The following is a 12,500-nucleotide window of genomic DNA, read 5'->3' on the forward strand; positions in this document are numbered from 1 at the left end:
ATTTCGCCACAAGCTCATCCCTTCTTCTGAAGTTGTCTGTTGTATATTACTCTCTGAATATTTACGATGATTGCAGCTTAGGTAAAGCTTAGCCCGGGGTAAGCAAGAATAGCTCAGCTTAATCGAGACAGAATCGAGGTTGGTAGTAGATTGATTGAGATGAGGGTTATATTTCAGACTTGGAGGGATGGGGTGGAGGAGGGGAAAGGTAAAACTCGGGGATGTTTAAAGAATGGATGATAGGACAGACTCTTAATGTTGCTTTAATAATCTCTTGCCCCCAACCCACACTCCAGTCAAACATATATTCACAAGCATCTTAACTTTTTTTTATTATCCAAAATTTCTTTTTCTTCGTTAAATTTTTTTTTGAATAACTTAATTATTTAAATTCCTCAAATTACTTTATATATGACAATGTTGATGTTAATGACATTTTATCTAATTGTTCATGATAAACTCCACCCTGCCAGAAAATGTGTGACTATTTAAATTGTCAGTACTCCTGAGTATATTAAAAGTTTGAAATCTCCAGTGAAAAGGCGGTAGAATAACTTTTTTTTCCAAGAACCGTTCAAAATAGAGTGTTACGCAAGTTACGTGATGGTGTTTTGAAGGAGATACACCAAGGCTTTGAATGATTGATTTTTAAGTTTTCTGCCATCCTGATATCAAAGGTCATTGACGCCGACCAAGGCTTTGACGTGTCGTGATTGGTAATAAGGCAAATGAAACTATATGATTTCGTTGCCAATTATGCCAAGTTATGTTTTTTTTTCCCACATCTTTAATGATCCTGATACCTTGACAGTAGGTCAGTGTCGTAACAATATATGTCAAACAATCAAGGATCATAGACTACCTTTCTGTTGAATTTTGTGAAAATCACGATTTTTAAAAATATTTATTGACATTTAATGTCTGTGATACTTGACAAGCTTACTTAGCGACCATTAAAAAATAAATTGCTTTTTTGACAGATATCCAAGAGACGCTAATAAGATTTTCTTTACAGAGGATTTTCCCGTTTTATCTTTAAAAGCAGTTCAAATTAATCTCTCTCTCTCTCTCTCTCTCTCTCTCCTCTCTCTCTCTCTCTCTCTCTCTCTCTCTCTCTCTCTCTCTCTCTTACTAGTGCCATTCCTATTCAAGCTCAGTGTTTTGTAAACATATTTATTGGACTTATAATCCATACACTTTATAAATGTCTGCGCCACTTCCTAAGCTCAAACTTGCTCATCACAATTATTCGTCTGCAAATTTTAGGATATGTTTAGTAAGACTGATTGTAGGCCATACAGGTATGCATACATCACAAACATCTTTAGTACACATTCAATCCACATGCTTTTATAAAAAAAAGAAAAAAAAATACATCCTACATAACCTCCCCCCCCCAACAAAAAGAAAAAAAAAAAAGCCTGGCATGCATGCTTTTAGGATAGCTTTAGTAAGAATGACCGGTATACAACTTTGTATGCACCACACACATCTCTATTGCACATTCAATCCTCATGCGTTTTTAAGCATTTTTATTACATGCTGCATTCACCCCCCAGGCCCCCCTCTCAAAAGATTCGCTTGTATACATACTGCGTGTGTTTAGTAAGACACCTTTATACAAGTATGTATGCACCACAAACATCTTATTGCACATTCAGTCCACATGCTTATAAAACATTATTTTTTTTTATGAAGGGCTACATAACCACTACTCCAAGAATCCTCACTTCCCTATTTACTGGATACGATTAGTAAAACTGACCTGTATATAAGTATGTGTGCACCACAAACAGCTTTATTACACATGCAGTTCACATGATTTTAAGAATATTTTTATTATATGCCAACATTATCCTCCCCCTCCTCCCACAGCCCCACTTGCATGCTTACAGTTAGGCCTCAGTAATCTTCGGGATGTCAGGTCTTTAGCAGCGGTGAGGGCAATTAGAGAGATTTTCTTTTATAGCTGGGATCATCTTTTATGCGTTATACTGCTCGCGTGCATATTAGGGATCTTGGTTGCATGGCTGGCTAACTGCGGAGCTAAACTCCGGTGTAAATACTGATTTTCTTTTTCTTTTGTGTCATGTTGTTATGGATTTTACGTTATAATCATTGGCGCCGACATGTTAATTTGTTCGTAATTTATCTTTTTATTTTCCTTTTCTTTAAGGAACTATTTTTATGTCCTATTTGGTTTGTTATCTGATGCTTTCATTACGAGTTTGTAATGCCATGGAAGAAGCTCGTGCAGGCTGTTATTAAATTTAATTACTCCCGAAGAAATACGTTTGTGGGTCTTTCATGTTTTTTTTTTTTTTATCTTTTACTCGTATTTCTGTCGAATAGAGATTGGGTTTTAATATTTTCTGTCCATTTAATTTAAGAGGGATTCACTTCTCCATTGCATGTTTCACGATGATCATATCTAATGAAATGTTTAATCATGTTAATTGTTTATTGATTTGATTTTTGTCTCTTAACTTGGGTCAAATTCTCGAAGATACCTAACTGTGGGTTATGGTTGTTTATATTTTTTTAAGAATACTGCTATAATTTGATAAAGATTTTTTTGTGACTGGGTATAAGGATTATTTTCCTAATTTCTTTAGTTTAAATCTTTAAAGTATAAAGCATAGCGTCTAAATATTCTTCTTTAGCTAAGTTTTCTTAATCACATAAAATAGCTTCTTTACTCCAAATTATTTCTTCTTTTTCTTCTTCTTCTTCTTCTCCCCTCTCTCTCTCTCTCTCTCTCTCTCTCTCTCTCTCTCTCTCTCTCTCTCTCTCTCTCTCTCTCTCTCTCTCTCTCTGTTTAATGTAGCATACACCTCAGCAGAATATCACAAATGTTTTGCAGTATATCATTCCACACATAATTCCAAACGAAATTTGACTAAGAAATTATCGGAAACTCTACTACAGTATAATGGAGCAGTAAGTCCAGCAATTCTTTCATTCATGTCTGACTGATGAGAACACGCGAACCGTCGATAGATGTCCGAATTCAAAGGGAAACCAAATAGTAAAACGCGTCTTATTGTGGGGTGGCTTTGAATATATCTGTCCAGTGCACGAGTATCCAGAATTTCGTGGCCCTGGCTTATGTTACTTTTTATTGTGGTGTGTTGCCCTTTGTGTTTAAATTCATAGTGCGTTGTGTTGTCTTGGGATTTATCCAGAGATTTGTGGTACAATTAAAGTGGTTTTTTGTGTGGATTTGCGTATGAAAGGAGTCGAATTTTGTAGTTATGTGGTTCGTGTAGTTTTCATGTTTCTCGGCAGGACATATTTGTGTGTTGATTATTAGTTTGGTTTATGATGTGAATTTTAGTGTTTATTATGATGGGAGTAAAATGTTTGAGGATTCATATTTTCATGTAACTGGCCAGTGGAATGGGCTTGTATGAAAAAACTGGAGAAAATGAAGTTTTATTTTATGATAAGACTTGAAAGCATACTCGAAGGAAATGTGTATGCTTTTATGTGAAACCTAAACCCAGTCACTGAAAAGAATAAGATTATATGATACTAGAGAGTGGAAAAGTTTAAGCTTTTAAGTATATAAAAAACACGTTATTAATGTACTTATGACTAAAGAATTATTTATCTGAGGAGATATGGAGTAAAGGGAATTAGTAACTGTATTATTATTATTATTATTATTATTATTATTATTATTATTACTACTTGCTAAGATACAACCCTAGTTGAAAAAGGAGGATGCTATAACCCGTAGGGCTCCAACAAGGAAAATAGCCCTGTGAGGAAACCAAAAAAGATAGAGAATAATGAATAAAACCATGACATATCTTGTGATCAGACTTTAAAATAGCCATTTCTTATAAATACTATAAAGAGAGACATGTCAACCTGTTCAACATAAAAGAATTAGTCGCAAGTTTAAACTACTGCAGTTCCACCGTTTCAGCTGCGAGATTAGAAAGGTCATTCCACAATCTGGTTTTAACTGGAATAAAACTTTTATGATACTGTGTATTATTGAGCCTTATAATGTAGAAGGCATACTTTTGGGATGATATGAATACAAAAGGTGGACATAATCATGAAAAAATCTTTTGCAATATGCATAAAGTACTAACTGAACGAATGTACCAGATATTAATATCGTGATTAGGAATAAGAAATTTAATAAGCTGCAATATTTTGTACAATGAATTGAGATGAGAGTCAGCAGCTGAAAACCAGAAATGAGAATAATACTCGACACAATGTAGAAGGAGAGAATTAACACATTTCTTTAGGATAGATTGATCAACAAAAATGTTAAAAGATTTTATATCAGTAAGCCAATTTTTTTTGTGTGCAATTGAAGAAGAAACAGACCGAATGTGTTACTCAAATGTAAATTTACAAGCAAGAATCACAACCTGAGTTTTAAAGGAGTTTATAGGTATAGAAAGATTATCAATGCAAAGTTCTGAATGTTGAGGAGCCCTCGACCTACTTACAGTTGTACTTTGTTTTGTTTGGCTTCAACTTCATGCCACATAATTTACCCTATGCACCAATTTCAGCTAGATCAATATTAAGGGATTCAGCAACCCTGGGTCTACATTCAGGAGATTGAATACAGAACGAAATGTTATTTCCTGTTAGAATTACAGCATACTGTATTTTAAGGAGAGTTCGTAACAGTATGAAAGGCCCAGTTAATATGGTTGCCAGGGCACCAGTCGCCCATGAGATACTACCGCTAGAAAGTTATTGGGTCCTTTGACTGACCAGAAAGTAGTACATTGGATTCTTCTTTCTGGTTACGGTTCATTTTCCCTTTGCCTACATTTACACCGAATAGTCTAGCTTACTCTTTACATATTCTCTTCTGTCCGCATATACCTGACAACACTGAGCACTGAGATTACCAAAAAGTTCTTCCTCACTCAAGGGGTTAACTACTGCAATTTAATTGTTTAATGGCTACTTTCCTCTTGGTAAGGATAGAAGAAACTCTTTAGCTATGGTAAGCAGCTCTTCTAGGAGAAGGACACTCCAAAATCAAAACTTTGTTCTCTTTCACTGTCTTGGGGTAGAGTTCGCTTGCGTGTGGGTATACTCGGCACACTATTCTGTGTTATTTCTCTTCCTCTTGTTTTTTTTAAAGTTGTTTATAGTTTATCTATGAAAGATTTATTTTGATGTTATTATTCTTGAAATATTTTGTTCCGGTTGTTAATTACTTCTCTTGTAGTTCTTTATTCCCTTTCCTCACTAGGCTACTTTCCGTGTTGGAGCCCTCGGGCTTATAACTTTCTGCTTTTCCAACAAGGGTTGTAGCCTAGCAAGTAATAATAATAATAATAATAATAATAATAATAATAATAATAATAATAGCTGTGCTGATGACCTTAAGATTATTTTATGGATTTAAAAAAAACGCAGATTTGGGCCCTACAATTGAAAAATGTTGGGTATAAGTAATTTCCATTTGAACAATAACCGAAGAGAAGGTTTTTTTTTTCAAACTTTTATTATCATACAGCTTGGTGAAATTAAGCTTACGGAAATTTAAGATAATAAAACACGTAATTCAACTCTCGAATTCATATTAATGAAATGAACAATTCAATTAAATGCAATTGAATATGAAGATATGCATACTAGAGAAAAGTTCTCAGCTTAAGCCATGAAATAAAGAACATTAGGATCTCACAACTCTGTTATATAAAAAAATGAATGATATAAGATAGTTATTGTAAAAATTAATCACTAGCTAAAAAATTCGAAGACTGATACGTCTTGCAAGATAATGTCCGTATGAAGCCCAGGCCTCGAGTAAACAGAGTAAACAAAATCAAGAAATAAGAAAAAAATGTGGGGTGGACAATTACAAGGGTGAGGAACAATGACTGTCTGTTGGAGGAAATAACTGTTTGTCGTTAGATTAAATGTGGGAAGAAGTGACTTGTCGGGCATAACGATACCACTGGAGAAGTCTGTTAAATATAGTTCAGCTCTGGAATGAGGAAGTCTCTACGGTTCCATACATAATTTAACCCCTCCCACTCTCTCTTTTCGCTGAACTCCCTTCATACATCCTTACAGGACCTAATCTGTTTTTAACAGCAGGGTATTTTTCTGCAGACTGCCAATAAAATATCCATCAATGGAACTCTAGATGATGATGATTAATACGAAATTCATTGGGAAATGCTGCACTGTAATATCATCCTTTAATGTCTTTCATATTGTATTTCATGGACTCTGATATTCAACATGGGTTATTCAGTCCAAACTAAAATTCAATTTTCGTTATTTAAAAGGGAAAGGTTACTGCTATTTCAGGTATTTTGTATATTTTCTTTATCGAGAGAGAGAGAGAGAGAGAGAGAGAGAGAGAGAGAGAGAGAGAGAGAGAGAGAGAGAGAGAGAGAGAGAGCACATAATATAATGAACACTGCACATATAAATATAGAGTACCGTTTGTTTAAGTGACTAAATTTTATTATATTTTTATACATTTACCCAACTATAAAATGAATATCAGATGGAAGTTTACTTCGAAATCTACTTCCTTTTGAAATTAGTCTTATGGATTATCCGTTGGGAAGTTCATCCTGCTATCATCCATTCAAGTTCTATAGTCTTATTTTTCCATGGTAAAATTTTGATAAACAAATCACCTCTTCTGAAATTGCTGCGGTGGGGGTAATTTCCAATAATTTTGATGCCCCTCTTTTAAGGGCTGTAGCATGCTCAGTAATAAAACATCAGCTATGGGGGTTTTCGTATTTTTATCCACTGTAGGTGTTTTTATACTGTATATATAAATAAATATATATATATATATATATATATATATATATATATATATATATATATATATATATATATATATATATATATATATATATATATATATCTTGGTTTACCCATTGCAAAATGTAGATAAACTTGATTTTAGGAATTCTGTATTCCAGCTTTCAAGAGAATTCTTGCCGTTTGTTCGAAATACCTTAACATCCTTATGTTATATATTATCAGTGATCTCAAACCACGTGTGGTCCTACGAAGCCTTTAAGGTGCAATTGTACGTTGCTATCCTCTTTCTGGTAGACATGTGAATTTATTTTTATTTTCACAAAATATTCGGAAGGTTACCATGCTGTTTTTTAAGCTAAATTTCAAGATACTTTATAAAGGTAAGTTTTATTTTTCTGCTCTTATAATGTACTTCTACGTATAAAGTATTTTATAGTTTAATGCATGCCTTCCTAGTAACTGGCAATTAATGGAAAATCCACTTTATTTGGAAACTAATTACATATGTTCCAATAACTCTTATGACAAGTGAGAATTGGGAATTGAATAATTTGTTATGCTTGTGGGATTATTACCCTTAGGTATATTTTTAATATTACCGTTTTGATTATCTTTAGAATACTGTACAAATTACATCCCAGTAGAAAGTAAACAACTTTATACTTTTTGATAGATCATCTCGTGCTAGGTACAGTTGGACACAGGAATTCCTGATACACCTTGTTCTGGAGAAATTCACCCAGCCACACCCTTTTTGTATGCTGTATTCCTATGTATAGCCCCGCCCACAACTTCTGCCATCTCTTCCGACACTATCTGTTTGGTTACTCCTCTCGAAGTAAGGGTTTGATAGGTTACTCTTCTTTGGAGCAAGGTGTACCATGGACCAGTGTGTCCAAGTGTGCCTAGAAGAGCACGTCCTTTTCTGGTAATATCCCTAAACACCGCCGGGTAAATATTTTAAGCCTTCATTTGTCAAATCTACTTTGGTTTAATTTGTGAAATATAATTGCGGTTAAACTTAACCTTTTATCAAAATTCTAGTACATTTTTTTGCTACACTAACAATAAACAATAAAGAGTATAAGAAACGTAGAAGGATGTACATTTGGCTGTAGCTGATCCGGATGTTCCAGTTGGAATATTATTAGTAGGTAAAGCCCCAAGTGTGGTTATTCGTGTGGTTCGCTATTTATATCCCTGTACCGCCATTCTAAACGATATGAAGAATAGATTGCGTTTTTGTCCTAGTTTGAGACCTCTCATAATTTGGAAAGATGGTACAGCATACTTCAGATGCCTTTGTTGGCACTTTGTACACTTGTGTAAGGATGTTTGGCCATAGGTTTCCATGAATGTGATCTCCGAGGATGGCAGGAGGGAGGTCAAGTTATCTGCGATTGCCCTTGTAGTTCCTCTTTGAATAGTTTTAAGGTGGCCACAGTTTATCCCTGTAGCTCTTTTTCAAAATAGTAGACAGAAAGAAGTATAGGATGGTGTAGTTTGCTCTTATAGTTATAAAGCTGCAGTAGTCATTACAGATCCTATTTCTCCTTTCTGAATGTTGTTAATATATGAAGATGGCTATGGCTTTTCCTACAGCTCTTCACTTGATATTTGGAAAAAGGAAGTGTTTATTTTATTTACGCAATGCAACTCGAATCGGAACCTGGTACAGTAAGACTTATGACTTCCGTTTTACCTACAGTTCATCTGAAAATTATGGGAGAAAGTACACTTGGCTGTGATAGTCTCTGTATCTCCTTTAACGAAGGAATATGTCACGAGCTGAATTCCTTCCATAGTTAATTAGATTTTAGTAATGTTCTTCCGTGAACTTAGAGATGATAAGAGTAATCGGTATTAGAGTTGGTATTTCAAGAAATACACAGACACCGGTACCACCTACTTAAGCTTTTATTAACATGAATAAAAGGAAGCTTCGAGAAAACATTTCAGGTTATTTTGAGTATTTACAGTTTGAATTTTCACAGGTTATATATAATTATATTTATATATATATATATGTATATATATATATATATATATATATATATATATATTATATATATATATATATATATATATATATATATATATATATATATATATATATATATTATATATATATATACACACGGACGCACTCGTAGTTTTACAGAAAAAGCGGCAATTATTATTCATATAATTTTTGTTTCCGCACCAGTGCAAGTTGGAGAATTATTTACATATTTCTCGAAAACAGACATGAAAAATTTCTTGTTTTATATTTTCCAACACTTTTTATTTGCACTTATTTTCATATGAAATGAGAATATAATATTCAGGTTTTTTATTTTATGGAAACCTCTATAAATCCAAAATGGAATAAGTAAAAGTTATAAGTGTATTAGTGGTTTATGGTTGTCAGTATCAGTTGAGTTTCCCGTTAAACCTTTGTCTTCCCTTTATGAAGAAAATGCTTTAAGTATTGCATTACATTCGAGAGACGCATTTAAAAGGACAGTATTCTATATTTTTTTTTTCTTTGTTAGATTGTCCAGTATTGTGCTAGACAGGGGTCATGCGTTGGCAGCCTGTAGATTATTCTATGAAAAGGTTGAGTTCAGAAATATACGTTTTGACTTTCGACATCTGGAAGAAGTTATAGTCGTAGTTGTTACGTTGCTATAAAAGAATTGCTTTTTATAAAATACTTTTTCTAGAAATGTTTGATGTTTTTTATTTCTTAGTAGAGAAAATGTTTCATACATTGAGAAATGCCACGGTGAAGTATTTCATAGCTAAAGAAACATTGAATACAATATTTCCATAAAAAGAGGAATTTTCATCAAATGGTTAGTTTGCATGGGAACCTTCATTTGAATGTAAACTCGGATGATTTTATGAAGCTTTTGTAAGGGGTTTTGGTCAAGATTTTCGTAAAGATTTCGGTCTATTGGTGTTTATATGAAAAGTTAATATACCTCTCCCTTAAACCTGATTATGTATTCCAAGAAGGGTGTATTGCTGCTTACAGGGAATTTGACGGTTCAAATATGGAGTGATTGTAAGACTATTGATAGGATTCAACTAATTCCATTTAATGTTTGTTAGATAAAGAAGTGAAGTTATATTTACAACTGTTGGTTGTTTAGTGAGGAATATAGAAGATGATCTGCTAATGCATGCCGTAGTATTGCTTTACACTGGATAGATTATTTTCGTTGGCATCTTTAGATACAGTTTTCTATGATGTACTCAGGGTTTATTTTGTAGCCATATAGTGTTTGTAAGTATAGCCTTGTTATATCTTGAGTAGGTTAGTGTTATATTTGTGGCTTAACCTTATCCGATTAATGTTGAAAGTGCATTTTCAGTAAATTAGTATGTGTTTGGTTCATATAGAGGCATTCCAATAATCATTTTGGGAAAGTTCTGGTTATGGATTCGCACGAAATATTATAAGAAATCTTACAAGGAAGTATAAAATGTAAATATTGAAGGAGGACCCGATTAACTTGTTCATTATAGGTGTACCTGTAGAAATTAATATGATCACATCTTAAGATATAATGTAATCGATGTCATCAAGGTGATAGATTATCCAAGTATCAGGACTGATTTAATAAATCGAAATGAGAGTATGTTTGATATTCAAGGAGTGTTAGCCCGTGAAAGCACCAAGTCTTCGGAAATTTAACATCAGTGATTCAGTATGGCCATCAAATAAAGCAATAAAGCCTATAGAAAGTTATTGCCAAATCAACTTTAACAGTAATTTAAAACTACCTGTCCCGAATTAAATGAGATTTAGGTAAAACTATTTCTGTTGCCCCATAAAACGAGAGGTGGCTATAAAGGAATGCAATGCTATGTGATATATGTGGCAATAACACTTATTGTTAAGAGATCATTTGGAGAATATACTCGATGTAGGAATTTAGTGCCGTAGGGCCAAGAAGTCCATTTAACCCCGTGTGCTACTGGGAAAACACTGCTGTTATATAAAGTAAAGATCAAGAGGTTGAACAGTAAGAAGGGAGAAAGGAATGGGTAATGGAGGTAAAGTCGAAGGACAAAAGGTGCAGCTAGGGACCGAAAAGACGCTGCTGTTACCTTCAAGTAATGCCCTCAGTATACCGCTAGAGGTGATTTGACACTCCTACGGGGAATAAGAGTATGGGAGTAGTATGATTTTGCTTGAAGATATAAAAATGAATAACGCTGTTTTACATTAGATGTCATTACGACGGTTTGTCTATTCGTGATGCATTGCTGTTTCACATTTTGAAATCTAGAAATTATGGGTAATTAAGTGAAAATATCTTAGATATCTTGAGTACGCTATAGAATGCTGTTTGTCTTAGTTATCCATTGCAGTGATTATTTAAAGTTTTGTAACTATTGAATTCTGGTGAACTGCGTTTTTAGACTACGATTATTGCAAGATAAATATTTTTTGGGCTCACCTGCCGTCTTTTGCGTACAATTACAATTAATATTTTAAAGATAATTTTAACATTCTGATAAGGTATCGACCTTAAAATCTGCAGATTGCCTTTCAAGTCTCTTAATGAGCGAGATTCTCTTTCTTGCAGTTAAGTTTTTTTTTTTTTTTTTTTTTTTCTTTTTTTTTTTTAATTAAAATTCTAGCTTGCTAGATTTATCTTCTGTTACCATATGATAACCGTAAAATGTTTGTTGCTAATATTCGAAACTTATCCCTTATACCTTTGTTACCCCAGTTTTGCTATTTTATTTTAATTCTAATGTTAGCAAATTAGCCTTAGCACAAAATCATGTTTTTACACATATTTGTAACTCTCTGATTTTCTAGTTTTATAATATATGCGTTTCAACTGATGGGAGATTGCAAAAACAAATATATATATAAACCTTCTATACTCGGATATCGAGTTCATTGCTGACATATAGCTTAATAGGATGCTGTTAATGAGTTGGGGAGACATTACCATTTTCCACGAGCTCGTCAAAGCCCAATATTTACATCTGCAAGTCAAATGAGAGACCTCTGATATGATCGTCCAGAGATGGCCGCATAGGTAATTATAATGAGAGATGGACATGATTGGAGGATTTCAAATGAAAGTTCGTTTTGTGATGGAATACATCTTCAAATTATTCATTGAAAAGATCGGCTCATTATTTTTTTATGATGAGAATACCTAATCATCATTATGAAAATATTACAATAGTGCATGATGGAGTTTTTCCTTTGCCAGGAAATAACTACGTTATGAAATTTTGACTTAAAAAATTACTTTACGTTTCATAGACTTAAGCCATGTAGGCTTGGGTCTTTCACACACTTCTAGTGACTTGTGGAGCCCAGATGAAAGTTTGGTGAACTAATCTATGTTGGGGAGTGCAAAGAACATGTCCGAACCATCACCATCTGCCCCTCGACCATGATCTCATCCACATAAGGCACTCTAGTAATCTCTCATATAGTTACATTTCTGATCCTTTCCTGCCATTTACCTCCTAATATTATTCTGAGGGCTTTGTTCTCATATCAACAAAATCTGTTGGATATTGTTTCATTGTCATAACACAACTCATGTCCATACAGTAACACCGATCTCACAAAACTGATTTATTGCCTGATTTTTTTATGTAATTTCAGGCGATTTGATCTCCAAGTTTTACTTAACCTAGCCATTGTCTGATTTGTTTTTTTCAATCTTTCATTAAACTCATATTCTAAAAAT

The 12,500-nt window shown here is 33.6% G+C and overlaps 1 protein-coding gene across 3 annotated transcripts in view; it reads left to right on the forward strand.

Moving 5' to 3' along the window:
- Nucleotides 1-12,500, forward strand: part of LOC137656131 (uncharacterized) — a 76,645-nt gene that overhangs the window by 20,641 nt on the left and 43,504 nt on the right. Inside the window, exon 1 of one of the 3 annotated variants that reach the window (XM_068390311.1) lies at nucleotides 7,649-7,737. The exons of the other annotated variants lie outside the window; for them this stretch is intronic. The gene's annotated coding sequence lies outside the window, so the exon portion shown is untranslated. Of the gene's footprint in view, nucleotides 1-7,648; nucleotides 7,738-12,500 lie in introns of those variants that run through there. 3 annotated transcript variants of the gene reach the window in all.

This window comes from Palaemon carinicauda, chromosome 17 (assembly GCF_036898095.1).
Source record: "Palaemon carinicauda isolate YSFRI2023 chromosome 17, ASM3689809v2, whole genome shotgun sequence".
Lineage (NCBI taxonomy): Eukaryota > Metazoa > Arthropoda > Malacostraca > Decapoda > Palaemonidae > Palaemon > Palaemon carinicauda.